This window comes from Lagopus muta, chromosome 2, assembly GCF_023343835.1.
Source record: "Lagopus muta isolate bLagMut1 chromosome 2, bLagMut1 primary, whole genome shotgun sequence".
Lineage (NCBI taxonomy): Eukaryota > Metazoa > Chordata > Aves > Galliformes > Phasianidae > Lagopus > Lagopus muta.
Genome location: NC_064434.1, coordinates 52,843,102 through 52,870,499, shown reverse-complemented (window position 1 = coordinate 52,870,499; position 27,398 = coordinate 52,843,102). Strand labels below are relative to the sequence as shown.

The window sequence follows — 27,398 nt, the reverse complement described above, 5'->3', positions numbered from 1 at the left end:
ATATAAATTGCAGAGCAATTGCTTATGCGTCACTTGCTATGTATTTATATATATAGTCAAAGCTAATATCATTTTCCTTTTCTCTAAGTAAATAGTTTTATCTCAACCCACAAGTTCTACTTTTTTTTTTTTTTTTTTTCCTAATCTCTCCCTCATCCCACTGGAAAGGTAGGGGGTGAGCAAATAATTGTGTGCTAAGCCAGGTTAAGCCACATCAGGGAGAAATGTCTTGCAGATACCCACATTACTTTCATGTGCTCATTTTGATAATGAATATGGCTGAGTGGGGGTTGAAGACACTCAGGACAGCTAAAATGGTTGTCTGAGGCTCCTGGAGCCTCAGACATGCACTCATGTAAGTAGGAGGAGGAATCTAGACTTCAAGTTGAAATAAAAATTATATGGAAAGACTGTAGTCTGACATGGGCCTTAGAACCCTTTCAGACTGGAGTCCAAAGGAAGAAGCTGTCTTCAAAGCCCTGTAAACCTTTCATATACAGTTCTCACTGGATTCCTGCTTCTCTTCCATCTGTGAGCTTTCATTACACTCAGCTGAAACAGTAAATGACTTCAAAGAATGGCCCTGAGTCATCTGAAGTTCTAGAAAAAATATTGGTACATTTATTTGATACTGATTAGTGCTGTGCAAATGTTTTAGGACAGAAGCATACAGAAGGGAAATGCTCTGGTTTTACCTAAGCATTACAAGATTCACTTAGTACTGTAGTTTTAGTAAGGTGAACTGATGTCCAAGAATACAGAAATTACAGCTATTTGACATAAAATAATGAGGTGATGTGGGAGTAATGTATTTCAAAGCTTCATAGACTTTCATAATGAGCTAAGGGCTTAGATTCTCTTTGTTCTAATGTATGATCAATACTGCTGCAAGTGCTGTTTCAGAAATCACAGCAGACCTTTTTGGAGAAGTATTTAGTTATTTCAAATTCTCATGGTCAATATTTCAAAATGAGCCAATTCTGGACTTGAAATGTTTCTTGTTTGTAGACTAGATTTGGTTTAATCTGGATGAGTTCAAAGAAAGCAGCTATGCCTACTGAGAATGTTGTATAATTAAGGTCAATTAAGATTTCAGCTGCTTACATTGAGATTCAGATCCGGGGAAACATCTCAGCACTGACTCCTCACAACCACTGGATAAAATCTCTAGGACAGAAACTGCCTTTTTGGGTCATGTTAAGCAAAAACCTAACACAAATTATGTTATTCTAATTGCACATTTTCTGCAATGCTCAGAAGCCCTTGTGAAGGATCATAGATAGTCCTGTTGTGTCATCTTTTACAAATGGGTAAAAGATCATCCTTGCATCTCAGGTACCAAGACAACATGTTTCAAGTATGAGGGAAGACATGGAACATGTGAGAGAACGCTATTTACCATAGAAGTTTGTGATTTCAGTAGTCTAACAATCTAACCATTGTCATGTCTGGTTTTAGACACTGTGGCAGAAGAGACCTTAGGGAGTATTTTGTGGTGATTCTGCAAGTCTTCTCAGGATGCAGGAACACCCATGATAATAATACAGAAAATGTGAATGGTATTGCAGATGAGTTTAAGCATGGAGTCTAAGATGGCGATGTGCATGCGTTACCATTGCAGTAATGAATGAGATTTGTGATGCCCAGCTCTGTTCAGGAAGATTTTTATAATGTTTACTAAGAATAACTTCAGGAAGGTAATGTGTACTGAAATTAAGTTACATTGGTAGCACAAAAGGCTAGCTTATAGTCAAATGTATTACACCATGATAATTACTGTAGTAAGCAGCACATTTATCACAGGGTGTACATTACCAGGGAATAATGGGACAAGTTCTGGCATCTTTTCATTATGGGAAAAAATCATTGGTCCTTGTGTAATCCCTCTTTAGTGACTGCCCTGCGAGTTGCAGAGAAGTGAATGGTAGTTAATTATACTCTACTCATTGCAGTACTGCAGCGGGAATATATGGAGAACATGAGTCTGGATTGGGATTACCAAAGCAGTTTATATGATGGATAATCAGTGAAGGGAAAGTATTCAATTATCTTTTACCAAGAAAAGATTTTAAATACAAACCCATCTCAATTCTCACCAGGTATTTTCTTACACAGTTCTTAAATAATTCAGTTCTTAAAGTTTCTAGGCATCTCCTCTGAAGTACTGAGCACTGTCAGTTTTCATGGTCATCAATCATTTCTTCTAGTATAGAAACTTGGGATGCTTTCCTCTCTAAGGACTGTTAAGGTCAATGAGCAGCAGGAGATAGGTGAAGAGGGAGACAAATGCATGCAGAAATGCCACCAATGATCTGGATAACCAGATTCAGGAAATTGGAATCTAACTGCTAAGGCAGTCTTTGCTGAGAAACCTGATGTAGAACCCATGTCGATGTCATAATTTCATGATGATACACTGATTTCTTTTGACATGTGAAACTGCAACTGCAATGTAAATAATATAACCATGCTATCTGTTAGAGCCTCCAAGGCTTCCACAGTGAGCTGAAGGCTTCAGAGCTTCCATTTGTACTGTATAAATTATGCATACAGTTTTAACAGCTCAGAAATCTTATTAGCCCTCCTGTAATGGAGCTTCTTTTTATCAGCACCAAAGTTTGTGAGTTTTACATACAATAAATGCAACAGTGCAGTGCAAAACCCATACTTCTCTGCTAAAATCAATAATTACATGACTTTATGCAGGTAAGCTTCATAAATAGAGGAAAATAATTTCTTTGCTAGCTTAAGAGAATGCCTATTTTAACAGTTCTGTAATTTAAAAAATAGCCATTATCCTTCATCTTCTCCCTTCTAAGCAAGCTCACATCTTTGTATTCAATTGTCAGTCCATGTGACTATTATTACACGCTTAGTACTGGGTATGTGTTGCTAGTTACCTGCTGTTTAAGAACAAGCTGAAAATTGGTTACCAACATTTTTCTCCACATAGAAGAACGGATGATCAAAACTCTGGCCTGAAACTAGACTAGAATGTATCACTAAGACATCTGTCCTATTTTTACTTACTGTCCTACAATGTCAATAGAATTTGGGCAAATCAGGAAGCTGGAGAGGAATATTGAGTTCTGCTTTCTTCTGTGGCACTGATTCACAGTGGAGTTCCACCCAACGTCCCTGGAGCCATGTGCACCCATAACCACTGCAGAACAGGTCTTCAACCCCTCACAGCTACCTTAATATTCAGCATCTGGCTCTTTGGATGTGATAAATATATTTTTTTTTTTACTGGACTGTGGTTTCATGAGGAATAGTTAAACTTACATTTGAAGTTCAGTGCTGCATTCACATAAGTTATTCTGAGAGAGGAGACTGTTGTTTAAATTCATTTGATAGAATTTAAACATGCTTAATTAATTACCCCTAGTCCTTATCATTTCCATCAGAAAATAAACAAACTTTATTGTAGGCAGTAACAGGACACAAAAGAATGGAAAATAGTGTGAGGAAATGATTTACTTCAAGAAAAGAAAAAGCGAAAAAAAAGTCTTTCTGCCTCAAAGTGATCTGTCAATAAAAGGTCATTCTGTAGAAGCTACTGTTTGAGCACTGGTATCTGCCTGACTACAACTTATCTTCATTATAGTCAGTGAGGTTTCTCATGAGTGAACCACAGCATCTATTTAAACTCCCCTGAAAGCGGTTGGGCACTCTTTGAAGCATTCAGATCATCAACTGAGGCTGTTCTTGGAACAGAGAGGAATAATTCACCTTTTAGCTGGTAAATCATACTTAAATGGAAGTAGTTTATCAGTCTTTAGGGTGCATTTTCATGTAGGCATGTGGTTTTCTTGCTATTTTTAGAAATGAAGAAAATAATTTAAAAAACTTCCTCCTATTTCATTTGTTGTGATATCATAGGATGGCTTTAGGAAACACGCAACGTTGCCAAGATACTTAAAGGCCTGTGATTTATTTCAATATGTTTTGTTTCCATTTGTTATATAATTTGAATTAAGATCAATGTAGAATGATCCCATTACTCAGCAAGGAACCTGTTAGGAACCTACAAACAAATTACTGAATTTTTAATTGCTTCTCTTGATATTAAACATACTTATTCTCAAAAAATACTTGTTACAGAAGACATGTTAAAGTACATATATTAACTTAAGCCTTTTAAGAATTTATACTCTAAGCAGTAAGTTTCCAAAAATTGATCTAGTGGCAGGGGGTCATAATTGGAATTGTTGATAGAGCGTTTGGACTACTCCAGCTTTCATTTGATTTACTCTCTGTTGATTAAGTTGATTAAATTATTTTTGTTGCAACTTATCCAATACTAGTGACCAAAAATTCACTGTTTATTACTTCTAGAAAGTGTGTTACATCACCACTAGACTTTTAACCAAAGAAATGTTGCTTTTCAGAAACTGTTGAGCATAATGTCTGGCAGACTTGGAAAAGTCTATGCACATGCTTAATTTTCTCCTTGAGTGGCTCTGCTGAAGCCATTAAAGCTCTTCTTATCAGCAAAGTTCAATATGCACAGACTGGTAACAGCCACATTGATTAACACCTTCGTGTTACCTGTTTCTCCCCAAGAAAAAAACAAGACTATATGAAGATACATGACATCATTTTTATAAACACAAAGGCATGCTTTTTCCACTATGAATAATGGGAAGAGAATTTTGAATGTGTTCTCTGTAAAACCTTGCCTTTCCAAGGAGGTATGCATCCCCTGACTGCAAGTGGAGGAAAACATACTCAGATCTTCATAAAGTTAGAGCACTGTTACTTTTCCAGTTGATAAGCTGAAAGAAGGGTAGACTCTGGTATAACATCTATTGTCCTCTGATTCTATGCCTGTGGCAAGCGTTTGTAGTGGATTCATGCCTTAGTTGGAAATCCAATCCATTTATTACATAGATAAAAATATGTGAGATGCTCAAAGAATAAATTGTGAGCCTCAAGGCACATATAATTTAGCGAAATGAAGTTTTAATATAGCTCCAGATATGGAGCACACAGCTGGTTCATCATGTTAACTTACATTGGAGCAACTCAGAATAAATGAGGTAGCACCAGTGAATATGAGAATACATTTTGAAGTGATTAGACAGCCCCTTCTCCATGTCTAACTGCAAAATTAGTACAATAGTTGTGTTAGCAAAAACAAAAAAAAATTATGTGGAAACGATCTGATACGATTCATAACAATGTATAAACATTCACTAAAATATTTGGGATAGATGTACTTTTACATTGAGAGAATATGGTCTTTGTTCCTTCCAGAAAAATAATGTGTCAGTTGCAAATCTTGGTGGAAGCAAGGGCTATTAGTGATAAGAACTGAATTTAAGAATTTAAATTTAAATTAATTTAAATTTTTCGTGCAGGGTCATAGCATAATAGAATGCCTTGGGTTGAAAGGGACCTTAAAAACCATCCAGTTCCAACCCCCTGCAGTAGGCAGAGCTGTCACCCACCAGCTCAGGCTGCCCAGGGCCCCATTCAACTTGGCCTTAAGTGTCCCTAGAGATGGAGCATTCCCAGCTTTTCTGGGCAGCCTATGCTGATGCCCCACCACTCTGAGTAGAATAATTTCCTTCCAATATCTAATCTAAATCTCCCATCCTTTAGTTTAAAACCACCCCCCCCCCCTTCATCTTGAAGGTAGCATGGGTTGTGAGCACTGCCTGTGAATCCTCAAGGGAAGCAGATGGCATAGAGCATATCTTCCTGAGGATGAATGAATGTTTTTGATGAAAGGAGTCACAGGGAAGCAAATGATCCAGAAGGAATTTTATTTCCAAAAAGTTAGAGAAAACCTGTTGTAGGATACCTGTTACTATTCAAATTGTTAGTCATCTTTCATCTCTTAATTACAAAACAAGTCTTGCTTGCTTTGATTTCAGTTTATTTCATTTTATTACATACACACCTCCAGTCTTTCCTTTTCGATGCGCATTCTCACTGCTGGATTGGTTTCAATGGGACTTGATGCGTCTTGAACCACTGATATGCAGCATGGCCTTGAACTCAGTTTCTTCATATAGCTTTCAATTAATTTCAGTGAGAATATATTTTGTTAGATGGACTGTGTGAGAATGTAATAAAACAATGTTGAATCATCCGAGTCATCTATTTTTCTCCCACTCGCAAAACATATTGACTTGTCCTAGAAGGAAGTTAGAACAGTCTGACATGATTTCTTCATGAAAAATATTTTCCTCATTATCTGATAATTTTTCACAAGACAGAAGTTTAATTGGCTGAGTAAAAATTCTGGTTCATCTTTCTTTCTCATTTTTAAAGAGGGTTATGACTAGAGTTCCTCATTCTTTCACAAGGTTAAACATCACCCAGTTTTTCAGATCACCACTTTCTGTAGACATGTCCATTCTCAGACTAGTTAAACTAACCTGAGAATTGCTAAGCAATCCGGAAAATCTTAAAGTAGCCCAAGAAACTTTCACATTTTTCATTTAAAAAAAAAAAAAAGAAAAAGAAAAAATCATGAATTTGTACTCTTTTTACTTGATTGCTTATGATTAGTCTTTCAAAAAGCCTACTTCAGACTTTTCTTTCATTTATTATCTTTCTTTTACTCTTGAATAGCTGGCAAATATTTTGTCTTCCTCATAAGAGGTAATATATTTTTAAAAGCATTTTTAGGTTTTGGTTTTTTTTTTTCATTGTATATCTTTTCAAACTTCTACATATTTTATTTTGTACAATGCGTTTCTTCAACTTTTAAATGCATACTGCAAAACTGGTGTTGTTTCTGCTTTATCTATGCTTTCTAGAGTTTATTTGGTTTGTTTGTTTTTGTTCATTGTTTCTTTGTTTTATTTTGTGAGGCCACTGCAGAATTGTTGGCAGACTTAGTTTCGGTTTTAATACATTTCCTTTATTCCTTTCATTGGGGAAATTATAATTTTCAACTTTGGTACTATGATTTTATGTGGAACTCTCTGTTTCTCAGAATCTGGTCTATCATCCAGCATTTCACAAAGTATAAAAGCTAAAAGTGATTATAGCTTTTCTGATATTTTAACACCTCCCTATCCTTTTTGTCACAGATTGCTTAATACAAATAACAACAAAACTGGGGTGGGGGAAGGAAAGTTAAGACTATATACCTTCAGTTCTGAACAGGAAAATTTCCTGTAGTTCTAGGGAGAAATAATGAATGAGGAGAAATAGTTTTATTCTCTTCAATTTTCTGAAAACAGGTAAATACTGAAATATTTCAACATTAAAAAAAATATATGTTATGAGTATTTATCTAAAAATGGTGAAAGCTAATTGCTTTGCTCAGCGCTGAAGAAAAATTTGCAATATTTTGAACAAAGTTAACTATTGGTGTCAGTAATATTTTCTGTAAATACAAGATGTGTTTTTCTTGGTAAACACGTACCTCTTACAGGTCACTCTTAAAATTAAACCTTTTAATGTTTCAGGAGAGTAATAGGAAATTGAAGCAAAACTGAATGCTGTGTTAGTTCTGTGATAAGTTCTTCATATAGCTCTAGCACTTTCAGGCAAATTATGTATGAGATTTGTTATACAGTTTTTACTCAAGTAGAAACTGAAGTACTAAATGACACCACAAGAGTTTTATTCAAAGAATACTTATGTTCTCTGACTGTAGTGCTAACAAGGTCTAAAATATTTTTTGATTTTTGACAACTGGATTTTTTTCCTGGACAGAATCTTGTGAAATTAACTATCCTATTTTTTTTTAGCTAAAACTGTAAAACCTTAGAATAGGATACTGTTCATAAAACTCCACTTTTACATTAGATTTTAAAGCTTCTAGCACCAACTGATGTACTTGGATTAGGTATGAAAACTGTCAATGCTTAGTTTTGTACAGAATACTATGAATATTTCTAAATAGTCTCCAGTATATCTATTTATGTTCCCGTTTAGCATGCATAGCTCTGGAATGTGTGCTACATGGTTTTCTGTTTTATCTCAGTATGTTCTCTTCTCAGTATAAAAGGAAAAGAATATCCTTTTTGGACCATCATCAAAGAGTAGGAGGAAGAACTTGAGAAATATGGAATTCTATTTCTTTGGAGATGCTCAGCTACAGTTCAGTGGGTCATAATTATATCAGTAGAGAGTGATATCTCAGGAACACCAGTTGTAAGCCAGACTGGTATTAATCATCTCCAAGGTGATCCCAGTTACTATGGGAACCATGACTTTTGTTTGTGTTCCTAGCTGTGGCTGGTCACTGAAGTTTGGCAGCCTCCTTACAGTAATCCAGCAGATTAGAAATGTTAAATCTCTGTCATGAATTTTTCATTATTCCTGTCAGTATGAACCTGTCCTTTACAGAAATAATTACTAATTAACAAACCCTATTCTATGTTCAGATGGGAAGGGTTGTCTGCGCTAAAGCTGCCCTTTTGTAACAAAGCTGTTTAAACCCTTTTGGATTTTGTCAAGCAAAGAAAACACCATATTTTCAATCACTAAGCTCTTCTTTTGACAATGTGCAAACTCCTTGCCATTCCTTTTTCCCTGTGACTTTTAGAAACATTTATTGAAAAAAGATGGTTCTGAAGAGAGGTTTGACTCAGATTTATCATCCTCTCTTGTTTAATTAATTTCCACTCTCCAGCTGCTCCAGATAATTGCTCTGGTTAATGAAAGGTGTGAACTACTACTGGACCAGCTCTGGAGCCTTTGTCCTCTCCCAGTGCCAAGGTAAAGCCTGGCTGTACTCTCATCACCACAGCCTGGGCTGTCCTGCACCCCACATGTGTCCCTGCTATTCTGGGTGCCCCAGCAGAGCCATTCCCCAGAAGATCTTGCTTCACCCCAGGTGATCCTTCCTGCTTCAATCATGGAAAAAAATGTCTGAGATTCATTAGATCCCATTAAGTCATGTTCCAGAGCAAAAAGATTTGTTCCAGGAGTGGGTAAAGAGTGAAGAAACATCCTTAAATTTCCATAAATTCCCAGAAGTGATTTATCATTGTGGAAAAGCCTTATTATACTTGACTCAGCACTAAAGAAATTACACCAAAAAAAAACCTAGATGAATTATTGATAATGTAATTGGGGAAGGAGAAGGGGAAATCGGAGGTAGCTAGAGAGCATTTCATTTTCCTGCTTCACTAGCTATCTTTCCACTGTGTGTATGTCATGCATTACTTCCCCTTTTATTTTGATGAGAGAGAAGCAGACAGCCCTTAGAACATCAGCTGTACTTGAATCGTGCAGAAAATCTGAACTTACTTCACCACGAAGTAGTGCAAACTCTCAAAAACATGTTTATTGCAATGCCAAGGCATGCATATATCACAATACCTCATGCTCATATACTTCTTTTTTACAAAAATGTAAAAAAGCTCTCTCTTATTTTTATTCTTTCTTTCATGTTTTGCTGTCTGTGTTTTGTTTTAACTTTAAAATGCCTGTTTCAGCACTTACATCTAAACCTTATTCCAGTCATTCATAGAGTCTAAGCCAAAAACAAGTGAAGTTCAGGGGTTCACTATAAAGATTTTTTGTGGGAATGAGGCATTACTGATAAAACTACAATGACAGTCCAGGCATCTAGCAGGATGGAAAAACAAGAGAATAGCATGCAGAGGCTGGGGAAGATGAGGCAGTTTCTGCCTCTTGAGGCAGTTTGGGCTGCTATTCATAAGAGCACGGGTAGGCAAAGTGAAAATTTTCATTTGAACTCTACTTCTGACAGTTTATTTTATCCAAATGTGTTCTTTGGGAACACTAACTCATTCTGAGAAGTTTGCATCTCCATTTTAAACAGTGCTGTCTTCCAGAATGGAATCTGAACACAAGATGCAAATGCATGAAGGAACATTTAGGCAAGTATTCAGAGCCTACAGGAAATGTAAGTTTGAATGTTTGAAAACCTATATCAAAACACAAATAAACAAAAGAACCCACCAGGAATTCCAGAAATATGGTGTTAGAAAATGTTGGGGATTAATATAGTGCTAAAAACTGTTCAAAGTATGACTCCTTTTCACAACAATCTGATATAATTAAATAGGGATATACTCAGTAATACGTAATTAAAAAAAAAAAAAAAAAAAAAGGAGACCAAAGAATGAATTCATAAAAATAGTTTTGTGAAAACTTGAGAATACTTATCATTACTCTTCAGAAATTTTTGCTAGTCATGGCTGAAATCAACCCAAAGTTGGTAATCTTACACTTCTCCATTGATATCTGCTACATAATATGTATTGTTTATTTCTATGAAATATTCATCAGGAAGATTACTTTATATTGTTAAACAATCTACAACAAGATTACTACCTATTTCCAGTCATTAATCTCATGTGCTGGCATACTGCACCTTGTTTTGGGTGTAATAAATTATACAAGGAAACTTTTCATATTTTTTAGTTTGGAAAGACAAGACAACCTCACAATCTTATCTGCCTGAATTTTGCATGACCAACAGCTCAGTGCTTAAATGCATGTATCAAAGAAATGCCAAAGGTTTAGATGAATGTATTTTTAATATCAGTTCTTTGGCCCTGTTGTAGCTGCTCTAAATTTAGATACATTATGTGAATCACATGTAGATATGATCAGGCCAGAATTAACTGAGATCCTTAGTCACACCGAGTAGGTCATAAATCAAAGCAAAAGTTAAAAACAAACTCATTTTCTCTAAGAGGATGCCACACAATAAGAATCGAGTCATTCTCTGCTCAGGCTGCCATATTTTATGCATGTGTTCAGTAAAATACAGAGATTTAAAGCTCATTTAAGAGGATATCCTTCCTCATCAAAAATAAAAGAGCACATTACATGAATAACGATGAGACTGAAATTAGCTCTTTTTCCTTAAAGGAGCACAGCTCTGTCTAGTTTAGAAGTACTTAAGGAAGAACAGCAATCTTGGGGTCATGGCTGTGTTTCTTAAATTGATGTTGTCAACTGAGTATAACTACTGTGTATCACTCACATAAGACACTCTTTCCAAGAATTTCTACAATAAAAGTGGTATCTGCTAAAAGGGGGATGATGGCTAAACTGCTTAATCCTTTCATAATGAATTTGCTACTTGTGAAACATATGAGATGAAAGTGCCTTCAGCACTGTCTACCCAGTTCACAGATATGACCTAACTTACTCATAGGGAATCTGGCAATGTGCTCCACTTCTTGGAAAAAGCATTTTCAAAGGTAACTGGGCACGTCAGCCTTTTCACCCAGCTACACTTCTATTCCTCCACCATCTACAGAAGCTATCAACTTGCCTTGTTCATGAAGGAGACAGGAGGCACTGTAGCATACGGTAGCTTTTGCACATCAAATTCAGGACTATTTGACAATAAAATGTAGTGTAGACATTTGAAGTCCGAACTGCTGGCTGAGACACTGATACTAGGCAAACATTTTTGAAAGCTAAGTTTGGATTGTAAGTGCTTAGGTACTTGAGAGCTGCTGCTCTTTGCTGTATGCTGGTATTTCTATTTACTGATAACACTTGTGCATATAAGTTTATTCAGTATTTGCAGTATTTGTTTTTCATGTTTTCTTTGTTTAAAAGATTTCTGACAACTAATCAGACATAAAAGGAAGTATTATACAGTTTAGGACTGCAATTTCCAAACGTATCTTACAAGTCAATTGTTTGACAATAGAGCTCACAAATTTATGAATTCTACTAAGAAAGCTAGCCTGGATGAACAACCAAACATCTCAAGTATTGTAAAACAATCAATAAATCAAAGAAAAATTAGGTTGCAAAAAGCCATTTGGGACTAAATACAAAGATATAAACAAAATTGATTTGAGATGAACCTGATTTTGAATTAGGAGTGGATATTAAGGAAAATATTTGTATATTTCAAAATTTTTTTCCAATTTAATATTTCGCAATAAAAATCATTTACAAACAGCTAGTATATCTTTTAATGTAAGGATGCATGTTTAAAAGATGAAAGTTAAAAACTTCGGAAAAGAAAGTGAACTATTATTTAAATTGTATCAGGAATGATGTAATAAGCGATTGCATACATACAAAGCTTTTGTGGGAAAAGAAAGAGAATTTATTCCTTGGTATAGCTGTTGGTAACAGAAACTTAATGAGATTTGATCTTCCTATGGTATTTTTATCACCCAATAGCTGAAAAGATAAATGCTTGTGTCTTTTCAGCTCCATAGGTGACACTGCACTGAAAAAAGACCAAGTGGAAAATTAACCCCACATAAGCAACCATGCTAGGAATAAAAATTTTTAAAAAGTACATGCTCTGCATGTACTATAAAGCAGCTTGGCTACCGGGCTGCACCATTCAGTGTTCTCAGTGAAGACCAACATTTCATTACAGTGAATGTCACTTTAATGCAGCAAAAATATTGGACTGAAGACAGTCTGCTGAATTCAATCACCTGCTTCACTTGACATGAGAAACTCAGCATAGAACATGCCATACACAGCCCCAGCCTTAACAGTGCTCCATGTAACAATATGAAGTTGCAAAAGATTTCAACCTGTGACCTACTACAGATGAACAGACCGTGTTTTAACAAGAACAAGCACTATTTACTTTATAGGGAAAAACATGAAATTGTGTTTATCACCGTCATCCTTGCCTTTTGGAAAGAGAAGCCAGGCAAATTTCTTTGGAAAATCTTGTGTGAGACTTACCTTCCAGGACTACAATAAAAAGCAAACAAGGAAAAATGCAGTATGCTGCTCTTTGAGGACAGGACTCCAAGAATTCATAAAAGAAATGAAAATTGTCTTAGTTCATTTTAATTCTGAATTTAGTATATCCTTTTAAGGCCATTATTGGTCATAGACATCTACTGATTATAGCTAAGGTTTTACCCTAATCATCAATCATATATAACAACTTAAATTTGTGCATTTTTCACTAAAGCTGTAACCGTGAGTGCAGCAAAAGAAGAAATCACAATAGGAGCAGCAAAAGTCTGTCACTGTAGCAGTGTAGGTGACTCTTAGTTCTAACAAAAATGCCATGTGTTAGGATGTACACATGTAAACTATGCCACTGTACAGATGAATAAATTATTTAGTACTGATCCACTGTGATACTATGATCACAAGCCGCCTCAGAAAGATTTAGATTAGATGTTAGGAAGAATTTCTTAATGGAGAGGGTGGTTGAGCATTGGAACAGGCTGCACAGGAAAGCTGTGGAGTTCCCCACCCCTGGAGGATTTCAAGAGAAGTGTGGATGTGGTACAAAAAGACATAGTTCAGTGGTGGGACTCAATAAGTCAGGCTGATGGTTGAACTTCGTGATTTTAAAGTTCATTTACGGCCTAGATCATTCTGTGATTGCGTGATTGTACTACTAAATGAACAGAATGATCACTTCTGTGCTATCCTCAGTATTTACAACTATCATATATTCTCTGACTTCCAACAAGTTTTAAATTCCCACACTGCCTAATTAGGATCAGTAATTCCTGACAGTTACCTTCCTCAATAACTGAAAGAAAGTGGGTCCTTGAAAGGTAATTAACTTTTTAGATATGCTTTATCACCTGCAGTAAAGTTTGCAGGTTTTATTATTATTATTATTATTGAATATAATACATTGGGCAACCTAAGCTCACTGTCAAGTTTGTTTTAAGTGTGCATAAATCTTCATGAAAAGAAAAAGTTTCAAACTTTTTGCATAAGTGGTAAGTCACAATAGTCTTTTATGACAGCATCTGTTAACTAACTTCTGTGGTTGGCAGCAAGAGCTATTGATTCAAGAGGAAATGACAAACCAGTGAAAGCTTTTCAATTAAAGTAACCCTCAAATCTGTCTTTCCTAGCCTCTCAGAACATTTTGAAAAGATGGACAGAATTATTTGTCAGTTGGCATTCAAGTCTTATTTTCATTATAATACAATTTATTCCCATTTTTCATCACTGTTATGACAAAGCTATGTTCAGAGACATTTGAATAAATAAAAGTTAGAATTAATGTCACTAATAAGGGAACACTGTTTGAGTGATAACAGTGCGGTAATGGCACAGATGAACCAGAGAAATTAATAACATAATGGCTCGCTTTTTTCTTTTAATTGCCTTTCCGTCTACTGGAAGATTTGAGGCTCTGTTTTCCATCCAAATCTTTTTACAAGTAATTAGTAGGTGCAAACTTCTGTCAGATGTGAATGTTTTTTCCATGGTCATCAAACCAAGGAAGGCAACAGAACATTAGGTCTGGCATTTCTAATTACAAGTCTAATTATACGAAACCTTTTTGCCCAAAACAGCAAGAAACAGTTCCTACTGCTTAATGGAAGTCAAGCTTTTACCAATCACCATTCTGGTATAGTATTCTTTTTTGTAAAAGTCAATTGCTGCATGCTACCACTGAGAACTGTTACCCGCCTGTAGGTGGAGAGGCAAAATCCGCCTAGCAGTGTATGATCATTCCAACTTTCTTTAAAGTTCTGACTCAGCAAGGTCCTTTCTTTTTTTTTTAATAAGTACATTATCAACAGTAAACTAATATCAGAAGCAATAGGGAATCGCTGCTGGCCAGCAAGCCAGTTCCATTGTTTGTTGTTCAAGTTACCAATGCATCTCTTTCAGTTCTGTATCACTTTATTATTATTTCAGTATCTTATAGCCTGAGAGGCCACTGGTAGCTGATCCTGCTTTCAGCTAAATGCTATATACTGTTACAATACATACAAAAAAATCTTCAAAAAAGAGGAAAGGAAGAGGAATGGAACAAAACTAAACCAATACCCAGCACACAAAGTAGCTCCTAGGATGCACTAAGAGAGAACAGCTCATGCTGTGTGGGCAGGAGGGGAGAAAATGAGGGTTTCTCATGATACACTCTTTGTTCACATTCCACTTCACTTTCTCTAATCACCTGAAGAAATATGTAGCCCTAGATTACCGTAAGATATTGGCAAACATCATCATAACCAGGATTTCCTATAGTTTCCTTTTTTATAATCAGATGTAAAAGAATGGAGTAGAAAAAAAGGGAAGGAAAATTTCCCAGCAAAAATAGCTTTATGCTTTTGGGAAATGCTAAGCAGCTGGACAGGAAAGAAACATCTCTTTATAGCACAATAGACAGTTGCATCTAACAAACATGGGGGGTGATTTTATGCTCTTCATGCACAGTATTTGGATGTATGTGAACTCCCATGAAGTTCACATTACCTCTGAGATGAGCAAAAAGAGGTAAGGTCTTACTATTGCCTAGACCAAACAAAGTTTGCAAAGCAGCAGAATTATTGCTAGATGACTCTACACAGTCATCCTGGCTAGAGGAAACGTGCCCACGAGCTCGTGGAGAGCTTATACTCTGGGTGCCTGTTTCCCACAGCTGCCTTAAAACCTCTACAGTGAACTGTGTAAATTTGGTTTCACCCCTATATAGACAATTTTCATTCCTACATTTATGTGACATCAAATCTTTGGGCACATTTCCAGTGGTATGACTGTAATTTCCAGCTGTATTCCCAGAGGCTCAATAATGTAGAAATCTTCTGATAAAAAAAATGCTGATACATTGGAAAAGACTCCATCGTAATCATGCTGTAGCACTTCCACATCAAACACTGTTCTGAGGTCTATCAAGAGAGCTTTGAATTCTGTTGGGACTAACAAAAGTATAGCCCTAAGTCTTTTTCTTACCAGCATAAAGCTTGTGTCTCAGCCACTAAAATTCTCATGTTCAAAGAGGCTGCAGAAGTGGTAAATATGCTGTTTGAGAAAATGTGGAGAAAGAAAGGAATAACTTTTTTTTTTTTTTTTTTTGGCTTGTTTTTTGTTGTTGCCTAGTCATAGTTAGTAAAATTAGTAAATACCGCCAGCAGTTAGATAGCAGATTAAGCACATGTCTCAGATAAGCTATAAGAGCCTTCATGGAGATATACACATAAATCCCAAAGAACAGCAGTGATAGCAAGCTTTTAAGAAAGGAAGCCAGCAGCTTAATTCCTAAAAGACGGAAAAGCATTTCATCACAGGAACTGCTGATCAATAAACTATCAGTCAGCTAACAGCATAATTAATTCCTTACCCACATTTCAAATGTGATCTATAAAATAAACACCTTAATGACAGGCTGAAGCCATTTTCTCTCTTCACACTTGTAGGACCTCACTGGAGTTCTTCACTTGCCTAAAAAAAAAAAGGGAGAATAACTGATACAAGAGCTGCTCCAAAAGTAATGCTTCCTATTTCATTGGTTCAAGACTTCAGAGGTAGATATTGGTGGTATGGCAGTAGGGACTGAACCTTTCTGCCAACATTAAGTTATATTTTGTTGCCATGTGACAGATGGCAGCAGAGGGGCAGTCTGACAAAATGTATCAGATATGAGTGTAATTTTTTCCTCCACACAGAAAAAAAATTGCACTTACTGACATTCATCAACTCTTGCTGAACATTAATGGAGACCAAAGAGTGGGTGTGAGCATGGTGAGAGTTGGACTGTGTGGGCAACATTTTCCTAGTAATGACATTGGCATGGCCTCTATGAAACAGTGAGTCACCTCTTCTGAGGCAGATTCTTATGAGTGTGGCACAAAGGCTGCTGTTCATCACTGGTGAAAATGCATAACTAAAGGTGATGACTATGTTGAAAAATAGTGTTCTGTAGCTGAGAATTTGCTCTATAAACAAGTGTTATTGTGCTCTTTGTGTCTGTTGTAGTTTCCATGGAAATAAATAGAAGGCATTACTTTCAGAGTGACCCACGTACATCTGGAAGATAAATTCTAGTATGATGAAGCAGACCAGCAAAATGCTGATCCAACTGTCCCCTCCCTAACCTCCCTCCTTACAATCTAACAGCAGATGTCTCTTAGTCATTAGAACAAAATGCCAAAGGCATGCATACACTCAATACAAGTGCAACTGCTACTTTTAATAGGTTATAAAATCCTTTTTTGTCACCCATCAATCTTCCATTTATTAAAAAAAATAATTAAGTTCTACTTTCACCTGATGACCTTTGCTCCTCCAGCCTGCTGGAGGATCAGCACCAGATAAGTGATTGCTTGCAGGGATTATCACCCTGGATGTTCGCCACTGAAACAGTGTGAGCCAGGGCTCTGCCAGGCTGAAAAGCCATTCTGTCTCTATTTGGGATGCATTTTCTGTTATACTCTCCAAATGATGACAGTAGCCTCCTTCTGTAAATGGTGATGTCTTGCAGTCTGCATTTGAAGGGAAAAATCAAAACACAAATGCACTTGTCCTGTAACTTGTGCTTCTTGTGTAAGAATCATCCTTTCTCATGTTTGCCTCAAGACACAGCATGTATGTAGTCCTCTCTGCCACAGAGTCTCTCAAGTGTTTTTACTACCTATACAATATCTCTTTGTTTTGTTGTCTCCCGTCTCTGGGGGGTTGAAGGCTGTACTGCAGTTTTCAAGGCAGGATAGCACTCTGTGTGGGTAAGACTGTATATTTAGCTCTCAAGTAACAGTTGTTGAGGAGCCACTCTGTCTGTCAAGTGCAAACAAGGGCCAGATTTCAGGGCAGTGTACACAGAAATGGCAGTGAATGCATCTATTTGAGGATGTTCATTCCGCGCACATTTGCCATCAATCACCACCACCAGCACTAGCTAAAGCAAGTCTTTGACTTGCGAGCTGGGATGGAAGCAGAACGCAGTACCTTGTTTCTTCAGACCCTTTGCAGGCTGACATACCTATGGATATCTGGTTTGTGCACCAAGAATGCAAATAGCTCCATTCTGGTAGCCTCCAAGGAACAAAATATTATAGGCGTAGAAGTCCATAAAGGTTCTTGAGGGTCTTTGCACACCAAGAGTTAATCCAAATATTGAGCAACCTCACTTGAAAATCTGGTGAGCCAAGGTTCTGTAGATATTTAAATGCTTCTGCTGATCTTTGGAGCCTGTAGATGCTCCTACTTCGTGGAGGCAAATATTCTTACCTTTTTCTAGCTCACAAGTCAATTGATCATGTTGCTTTATCAAAACTCTTCTTGGAAATAAATAAGGGATCAGAAGTCAGTGAAAGAAAACAAGGAAATGCCATACAAACAAGAAACTCATATTTCACCAGCTGCATGTTTTGATTTGGCACTCACTGAATTAACTACATCCGTCATATGAGAGCAAAAAAAAAAAAAAACAATAGATAATTCAGAAATCCAATCCAGAAATAAATCTCTACACAAAAGCATGGAAACAACACATTGAAATAAGCTTTCATTTCTGCTCTCTTCCATGTTCTCTTGAAGGGATACTATAGCCAAAGCAAGCAAAAACTGAGGAAAAAGGCAGTACAGTAGAAATCTCTCCCCTTGCACGTGCAGTAGTGTGGTTAATTCAGCAGGCATGAACCTATCCTATCTGCTCAGTTAGATGTTATGAATCCCATTATCAGCACCATGTGCAGCCTCAAGATAGAGATTCAGGCTTGCTGCTGGGGCACCTGTAACTTTTTCCACATAGCAGAATCCCAGAATAGGGGTTGGAAGAGATCACAAGAGATCGAGTTCAACCCCCACCCCCACCGCTAAAGCAGGTACCTTGAAATAGGATGTACAGGTAGGCATCCAGTTGGGTCTCTCCAATGAAGGAAACTCCACAACCTCCCTGGGCAACCTATTCCATTACTCTGTCACCCTTACTGTATAGAAGTTCTTCTGCACATTTGCACAGAACTTCCTATGTCCAAGTTTTATGCCATCACTCCTCGTACTTTCACTACACATCACTGAGAACTACTACACTACACTGGCCTGGCTTCATCTATTTACCTCCCATCTTCCTTGAGATATATATAAATATCTATCAGACCCCCAATGAAAGTGTATCTTTATTTCAAGTGCACACAGCTCTACAAGGAGTTTCCAAAAGAAGCTGACCTCATAAAGCAGAGACCTTATAGTTGGCTCCAAGTCTCCCCAGTTCAAGGTCTTCAAAACTGGATTAATTTAAAAAATTAAAATTATTTCTCCATCATTTTTTCCACTACTGAGCATTCAGAGAACTCTCAAGCCACAATTCCCAGAGTTTTTGCAGGATCAGGGTAAAAAAATAGAGGTGTTGTCTGGAGTTAGTTTTCGTCTCCAACCAGAACAGGTTCCCAAAAATAGCAAGAAAAATCTACAAATATTGCAAGATTTACAGTCAAACCACAGCAGTGTGGTAAGAGCAGGTACGGCAGAAAGTTGTTTGGCTTCTGTTATTTTCCAGGAGTCTTTCCATTAGCCCTCAAGCTCTTTCTTTCCCAAATGTGTAATTCCCATTTCTCTACAGGGCCTCTGTCTTTGAGGGACTCCCCTGAGCTCTGTTCTGGGCCAACTTGTGCTTCTTATGTGGAAAGCCACTCCTCTGACAGCTTTTTTGCTTGCTCAGCAACATGCCCAGTTTACTGTCACCAAACTCCCACCCAGTTCATAAACTAGGGCATGAAATCTGAAATCTCTGGACTTGAAATTGTCTGCTGACACTCAGCTTTTCAGGCTGAGCTTCTGCAGTAATCTGCTGTAGCCCTGCTGCTTCCCCACACTTGCTGCCCTGCTCAGGGAACAGTAGTGCAGATATTCTGGTCCCAGATGCAGAGGAAAAACAACAGCACACAGAAATTCATCATGCTGATGTTCAGGAGGAGATATTGCACAAAGAATGGGGGGGGTGATGTTCTATTTGCAAGACTTCACAATTAGAAGCAAATCAAACCCTGATTTGCTTCAAACCTGCAAAAAACATACCTATCATGCTCTTTTTCTTTTGGATTTTTTCTTTCAAGAAAGCAGTCAGTGCCAGGTAGGTAACTGCAAGCTCAGGTATGAGCAATGCCCTGTTGTGACTGCATAAAGACGACCTCTTTTAGTGCCTTCTTAAGAAATATTCCCAGTAACATCAATTCTTGGTTTGAAGGAGTTCATAGTTAGGAGAAAGAGTTAATTAAAGGGTAGAAATTACAACACCAAGTGGCTGAAATAGAAAGAATTTAGTGATATGATTCCCTCTCATTTTCTTATCTGTTAAAGACAGCCTTCACTGTAACAGGAAATCACAGAACAGTAACAGGGCTAAGAGAAAAGGCAGTATGAACCTTAATTCCTACTAACGGAAAATTGTATTTTTGTTACTGTATTAAACTAATTTTCTGCAATATCCAACTACATATATGCTGAAGATTTTCACATATTTGTCAATATGTTAGTTATGTCACTTGGAGAAAGCAAATGTTGTTTTCCTTTTAGATAATGCTACAGAAGTTGTAGGTCTTCTTTGTATTATTTGTGTAGGAGAAAAAACAGATGGTTCCTTTGTACTGCAAAAGGCAAATGCTGCATTTTGAGCTTGAGAATGTCAAGTCATAGGCTTGAGTAACAAAAATAAATAAATAAACAAACAAACAAATCTAAAGGAAATTATTGTAAATTGGACTACGCTGGTCCCAAACTTCAGTGGAAACAATAATAATTTCATGTTCTGGATCTTCTAGTCTTGATGGCCCTTTCTTATATTGCCAAGCTCTTCCCAAGTTATTAGTAGTCAAGAAACTGACATTCTACCAACTGAAATTGACAACCAGCTATCATTTTAAAGTTGTTTTTCTATCAGTTGGTGTCATGTCTTTCCATTCAATATATTCAGAGTTCACTTGAAATTGTGGCTTTGACAAGGGGTGAGAGTCTTTAAAAACCATTTTCATTCTACAGGTTCTGTGATGGAACTGCATCACAGAGCAGCTGGTTTTGAAAGCTATTTTATATTCCATTATGACATAATTTGCTTCCGTGTTCTAGGAATACTAAGAAAAAAAGACTACATTAACATTAAGAGGAAAGACAAAATACTCATCTCGTTTGTCCTCCAAGTCTGTATGGTTATATACTGATTTACGTTTTGATACTAGCAGATATTGTTTCCCATTTATAAATAATAAAAGAATTTCAGCAGAGGGCCCTGTGTTGTTTTGGAGGACATTCAAGTAATCATTTTTGCAGATCAGGTCTGAAGGTCTGAGCTGAGGTTTCTGGAAGCTTAGAAATGATCCTTCACTCTTCTCATAGCATTCAACCTGGAGGATCTTACATATCTGCCAAGAATGTATCAACTTTACTAGACTGAATTTCACTCAGTGTCCTCTTCAAATCTTCCTGTGCTCAGGTTTTAAATAATACCAATCCTTTTGTCTCTCATTACATGTGCTTGCTTGTGCTGAATCTGTATTTTATTAAATAAAAACACTTTTAAGATAGATTATCATGAAGACATTCAAATTGTATGAAAGGTATATAGTCTTCTGTAGACACTTATTTAAAACCAAACATTAATGTTATCTGGACATGATCTGTGTGTGTGTGCACTGCAGTAGTGCACAGTACTGTAGTCCTGTGAAAGTACTTTTAACTGTCACTGCTTTCAAAAGCAAATACGAATAATATCCTTGAAAATAAGGTTAACTGTGACACGTTATTTGTTTGGTAAACAGCTCTTTCTTTTTCTGAACCAAGATTTTAGTCATGGAACAGACCACTGTATTTTATGTCACGAGTTTGGCAAGCCATCCATCTACTTTGCTTCCACCGAAATCTGTGCATCCTCCTTAACTAACACTTTTCATCTGCAGATCACTGTTGAAAGCATAGACTATCTCTGAAGCTCATGCCACTGTTTCTTAAACTAACTCCAATCTTAGTGCCACAAATCATTGTTCTGTAATAATATAGGTGCATAAAAGCATCTTAGAAGCTGTCAAAGCCAAAATTCTGGCATCATCAAATACAAAAAGACTCAGACTTTCTTTACTTTTACACTCTTCCCAGTGTCAGGGAAGAAAAGAAACAAGAAAGGGACTGCAGTTCCATAGAATTTACTGTTTCTGTTATAACCATTAACTCTGCAAGGATTTTCACTCCCTGATCTTCCAAGATACCTGCCCCAAAAAAAGGGGGAAAACAAATGTCACAGTCTAATTGCATCAACTGGTTTCAAGGGCACACAAGCTTCTGTTCCAGGAATTCAAATGAAGGAGATTTCTCTGCCAACGAGAATGAAGAATTTGTGCACCTTAGTAATGGCTTATGCCATGTATTAAGGAAACAATTTTTTTATTATTTTTTTTTTTAAAAACCAATACTATGATAACAGCAGAAGCGTGTATGTAAGTGCCAAGTCCGTTCGCAGTAACATCTCTTTCCGATTCAATTCACTGTTTGTTTGTTCAGTTTTTTTTTCCCCTCCTCTTCTGAGGTTCTCCAAAAATAACAAGGGGATTGCCTTATTTGGAACAGAGAATTTGATAATGTTTTAGACTGTATCCCCTAAGACTCAGTCTGGTAATATGTTAGCCTGCACACTTCAGAATTTTAACTAGCCATAAAAAGGCACTTGAATCTCATTAACAGTTGTCTATTCTTTCTGAGTCTTTCCTCATGATGGTGCTGCAACTAATTCCACCGAGGCAGGAATCAGTTAAGGCAACCCAGCACTTTGGGCTCATGCTCTCCTTACCCACTTTGTACCATGTTGCTAGTCCCTGCTGAGCAACAGAACCAGCTTGCTCTGAGGTAATATACTCTGAAGTAGGTCAGTTTTCATATTCAATTAAACATGTATGTAGACAGAGATAAATGTATGTGTGTGCAGATCTTGTGCTATATGATTTAGCACAATAATTCAAGTGAAAGAATTTAATTCAGAAATAATCCTTCCAATCTGTTCTGGAAATCAGTAAGATGTCTCACCTTTCAAGAGGGCTCAGGGACACAGTTGCTGGCAATCACCCATGCCTACCTTTAGAAATCAGTGTGAAGCTGAACAAATGACTTATCAATAAGGCATATCTTTAAGTACATAATAACTCTTTTTCACAGAATTGTAGGGGTTGGAAGGGACCTCCAGAGATCATCGAGTCCAACCCCCCTGCCAAAGCAGGTTCCCTACACCAGGTCACACAGGTAGGCATCCAGGCAGGTCTTGAACATCTCCAGAGAAGGAGACTCCACCACCTCCCTGGGCAGCCTGTTCCAGTGCTCCGTCACCTCACTGTAAAGAAGTTCTTGCGCACATTTGTGCAGAACTTCCTATGCTGCAGTTTCTGGCCGTTTCCCCTTGTCCTGTCTCCATTCACCACTGAAAAGATTCCGTCCTCGCCATTCTGCCCCCCACACCTTAGATATTTATAGACCTGGATCAGGTCCCCTCTCAGTCTTCTTTTCTCAAGGATGAACAGACCCAGTTCACTCAGCCTTTCCTCATAGGAGAGATGCTCCAGGCCCTTCACCATCTTTGTGGCCCTCCGCTGGACTCTTTCCAAGAGATCCCTGTCTTTTTTGTACTGGGGAGCCCAGAACTGGACGCAGTACTCCAGATGAGGCCTTACGAGGGCAGAGTAGAGGGGGAGGATCACCTCCCTTGACCTGCTGGCCACGCTCTTCTTAATGCATCCCAGATGCATTAAATGCAGAGCAAATGCAGAGCAAATCAAAATGTGAAGGAAAGGCACAAAAGCTTTGCGAAACTGCCAGTCTAGATAACAGGTACTGATGTCATTCATAGGGAAAAAATACTTATCCAAAAAGTCAGAGGAAAAGAAACAAACGTACTTTATTATTTAGAAGAATGACCAGAAGTGCTTTCTCTGACAATAAGAGGTCTTCTTTTCAGTGCAAGATATAAAGCTTACAAATGTAGGAAGCATAGTTTAATGAGAATCTAATTTTCAGTTTATTAATTTGTAACCTCTCTTAATCTATTGTATTCACCTGACTCTTCTGCATAAGATTCAAAGAGTACTGTCATTTAATTTAGTTATAATTCTAGTGCCCTTCTTGGTCCCCATAAAGAGATAATAAAGAACACTTGTTTGCTGGAGATAATACAATGTGTTCACTATGAATATCAGAGTACTTTTTGTCTGTTAAAATATAATGAATTCTGTACAGGTGCAAGATGAATTTAATTATATTGCAACCTCTGTTTAATAATAGCTGTTCTTCACATATTTTGAAACCTGTGAGACCTTTGAAAAACTAGTGGCTTTAACTAGACAATTATAAAAATAAACTGGAACGATATTCCTTCAAGGTAGAATAGGATATATTTAAATTTAGAATTATTCAAAAAATGCAATGATATGCACCATGGAAAGTTATGCGAAGTGGTTCTGTACTGCGATCATTTCAAAACTAACTGCATTTACACAGAAAAGCAAGACACAGCAGTGGCGACATCCCACTGGAAAAATGCAACAGACAAAAAAAAGTGACTCAATTAAGTATGGAGAATAATACTGAAAATAATATTTTCCATTGCGTAACAAAGTTATACTCTCATCCTAGATACTCAGTTTTGGCTATTACCAAGAATACAGTGCACAAATATTTAAGCCTTCAGAAAGTCAAATGGCAAGAAGGCACGAGAATATTTTTCCCTGTGATGAATGAACTAAAAGCAGATGTACATTGATTAGTGCTTTCCCTTCACCTTGAATTTTTATCCTTGCCTTATAGAAAACTTAATTTCCGAGAACCAATAAGACCGTGAACAAATGATGGCTATGACAACCAAGCACAGAGACACCTAGACAGAAGAGTGAACAGATGTCACCACAAACAGTCGTCATAGAAAGCACTGACTGGCTTTTGTTAAGTGCTGGGTATGTCATAGACAAGATGCTCCTACACACTCACTCAAGTACGCCTGAGCTGATCCAGTTAACTTCAAGGAACAAGGATAAACTATAGGGGACTCCAAGTAAGGTGCTGACTTGAGCTGAACAAAGTTTGATAACTTCAGAAGAAAATAAATTATTGAAATCAGCCAGACAAGAAGGAAAAAGCCAGACAAGAAGCCAGACAAGATTTGAGGTAAAGGAGACCTTTTCCAAACCAACAGATACAAACTTATACCCTCACTATAGGAAGCTTCTGAAAAGGTTTGAAAACCTAACTGCCCTTTAACTTTTTTTTTTTTTTAATTTATTAATTAATCTTTAATTAAAAGAAAGAAACTGCAAAAGAAAAAAAAAATGCATAAAAACATAAAAAGAGACAAGCTCATTCCAGTTATAGCCTACACCTAAGTGATAACTTTGTCTCTTTTTTTCAGCTGTGTGCATTATTACAGAAATAGCGTAAAGGTATGATGAATAGTAGGAAAAAAAGTCTGGAAATGGGAGATAGAAAAGTGTGAAAAGTTGAAGAAAAAAACTGTGGAAACAGAAGATGTATAAATCTTCACCTGTGAGAATGCTAAAGCCTTGAATGCTCTCACTCTGTGGAAGCACAATCTCTGTTACAGTTGCCTGAAAAAGCTGGCAAATGAAAACACATCTTTGCACGGAATTTCAATAAGTGAGTTGAGAGAGATGGAAGCCAATAAGTATTGAAAATAGTAATAATAGTAATCTTTTAAACTGCATTTACAGAATGCAGAAAGAAGGACAGGAGCTATCTGGACACATATAAGCCTGATCCAGATAGGATGGTAGGCTTAAGACAAAGACCTAAACTGAGAATGAGAATAGGAAATAAGATCAAATGCTGTGTCGAAGACAGATCATATCACACTAAATCAATATTTTTTTGAAATAATAACAATTTCCTAGGTAAAATATGTAATATATCTCATCTGTCTTCTAAAAGGTTTGATACATAGTGCATTGGAAATACACTGGAAATTATTAGCTATACTGAAAATTAAGAGAATTAGGAGAAGAAAAATGAGCTGAATATTCACTGTCAAATTCAGAAGTAGCCAGATCGGCTGGTAGGGGTAGCTATCATGAGGCTTCAGTAAGGAAATTAATGGAGTTTTTCAAGGATCCATCATGCAGTTAATCTTACCATATGGCATGTGTACCATACTTCATTTCATGCAATCACAGAATTACAGTCTGGCTTGGGTTGGAAGGGACTTTAAAGCCTATCCAGTTCCATCCCCCTGCCGTGGGAAGGGCTGTGGCCCACCAGATCAGGCTGCCCAGGGACCCATACAACCTGGCCTTGAGCGCCTGAGAGGATGTGGCAGTGCATCAAAGAACAACCTCATAGCATTGATTTGGTTCCTGCGAGAGAAAAACAAGATGTGCTCCAGGAGCATGAGACATGTTTCAGTGGACAGTGGACATTCAGTCTAACAGGACCAGGTGGGAGCTAGTTTGAAGAAAACCCTCTGAAATGCACATGCTGTGGATAATGGGACCCCATCTCCAGCTGCAGATCTGCTCCTGTTGGGCTGCACTGACTGCTAACATAGCCTAAGTAGGGATGCACTGTTAATAAGAGAGTGATGAGAAGGAACACTGAGTTGTCTTAATGAGCTGAAATTTAATAATAACAGTGGGAAAAAAATGTGTACTCAGAGATTAAAACAAATATTTCCTACATAGCATAAACCTATTCTGAGAACAGAAAGATCTGTGTTAAACCTGTTCTACAGTGAATCACAGGATAACTGAGCAACTAGTGTGGTGAATTTAAAAATAGAAAATCCCCAGAAATAAATATCAATACCTACAAGATTATTCTAGGCATGTTGTTTTAACATGTGATATCGCTGATAACTGCAACTAATTCTCTCTGCAGTTTGGTTTGACAAAGAGCATGAACTTGCCTACGAGTAGCTAAGTCATACTAATTGAAGCACTTCTGTATTATAATAGGCCACTTATACCATTGCATTTTCATGTATGCACGCACACAGTCTTGCTTAAGTATTTCTACTTATTCATGATATTATTATATTTGGCATGAAAATCAAAAACAGAGAAAAGGCAGTGATGGGAAGATAAAAGGCAGAATTCCCCAAAAAGGACCATAGAAACTCCCCTAGAAAGAACAAGCATATCTGTAAGAATTTAAGACTAAAGCAATCCAGGAGTTCAAAATCTACCATACAAGCTATTGAGAGAGAAGACACGCTTCAAGTTGAAACTATTTCCCAAATATCACTCAGGAGAAACTGAAGGACTTGTATTTCTATATTTTAAAATCAGCATCTGCAGAAGTCTTTCTAATATAGTTACACCAAAATTAGGTAGCTGCCTAGTATATGATTAGGGACAGATGTAAATGCCTACCTCCAAAGCCAGCAGACTCCAAAATTGTTTTTATAACATTACTTTACATTTTTCTTCAGAACCAGATTGGTGAACATCAGCTTACCTTTCCATTATTTACACAGCATAAGCATCAGATCCACTGTCAGGATAAGGAACACCATACCAAAATCCTTTTGCTACTGAGAAGCCTCAAGCCAAGACCTTCCCCTTTATTAAACCATATTATTTGCAGCTGTGTGCTTAATAGCCTCAGCTGCTGAACTCTGTTCAGCTCTGTGTGTAACAGCTGAGTTTGCTGGCTCACAGGGAGAGTGAACTGGGCTCTGCAGAGGAGCAGTTAAAATATCAGTGTGGCTAGAGCACAGGCCCTGCTTCAAGATTTTTATCCAGTGAGTGCTCCATGGGAAGAACAGAAGCAATCCT

General features: G+C 37.2%; 1 long non-coding RNA gene across 1 annotated transcript in view; it reads left to right on the top strand.

Annotated features, from left to right (window-relative positions):
* LOC125690126 (uncharacterized) overlaps nt 1–24,941 on the top strand; it is a 32,549-nt gene extending 7,608 nt beyond the window's left edge. Inside the window, exon 3 of the long non-coding RNA XR_007375527.1 lies at nt 24,424–24,941. This is a non-coding gene — a long non-coding RNA (uncharacterized LOC125690126). The remainder of the gene's footprint in view (nt 1–24,423) is intronic.
* Nucleotides 24,942–27,398: the final 2,457 nt, after the last annotated feature.